Source organism: Frankliniella occidentalis, unplaced genomic scaffold, assembly GCF_000697945.3.
Source record: "Frankliniella occidentalis isolate FOCC.00 unplaced genomic scaffold, Focc_3.1 Scaffold5, whole genome shotgun sequence".
Lineage (NCBI taxonomy): Eukaryota > Metazoa > Arthropoda > Insecta > Thysanoptera > Thripidae > Frankliniella > Frankliniella occidentalis.
Genome location: NW_026267135.1, coordinates 1,046,356 through 1,046,902, shown reverse-complemented (window position 1 = coordinate 1,046,902; position 547 = coordinate 1,046,356). Strand labels below are relative to the sequence as shown.

At 68.9% G+C, this 547-nt stretch overlaps 1 protein-coding gene across 1 annotated transcript in view; it reads right to left on the bottom strand.

The window, feature by feature from the left end:
* The window catches only part of LOC113214282 (single-stranded DNA-binding protein 3), a gene marked incomplete in the record, with an annotated part of 54,012 nt that overhangs the window by 52,743 nt on the left and 722 nt on the right, over positions 1–547 (bottom strand).

Below are 547 nucleotides of genomic sequence, written 5' to 3'. Positions count from 1 at the left end.
CGGTGCATGGGCGGTGCAGCGACCGGCCCGGGCGGCTGCAGCAAGTGCAGCAGCAGCAGCAGCGAGTGCAGCGCCCCGTACGCAGAGCCAACACCCCCCCACCCTCACGGGCCAGGTGCACCGCCCTTGCGAATGTCATAAAACACCAAGGCCGGGCTGCGCAAGGCGGTGCATGGGCGGTGCAGCGACCGGTCCGAGCCGCTGCAGCAAGTGCAGCAGCACCAGCGAGTGCAGCAGCGAGTGCAGCGCCCCGTACGCAGAGCCAACACCATCCCATCATCACGGTCCAGCAGCAGCCGAACGCGGGTAGAGAAGGTTGTCATCATTGCACAGGTCTTGGAATCGGTGCGCGCCGGCGTAAAAGCTCGCCGAAGGTGATTGGGTGGGCACGGAGGTGAAGGGTGGAGGGAAGGAGGGGGGGGGGGGGTTCGGGCCATGGGGTTCAGGCATAGGGTCCCGCCATGCCCGCCCGTGAGAGCCCCCCCGCGGGGGGGGGCGGGGCGGGGCTTGGGGGGGGGGGGGCACTGCACACGGACTGAACAGTTTT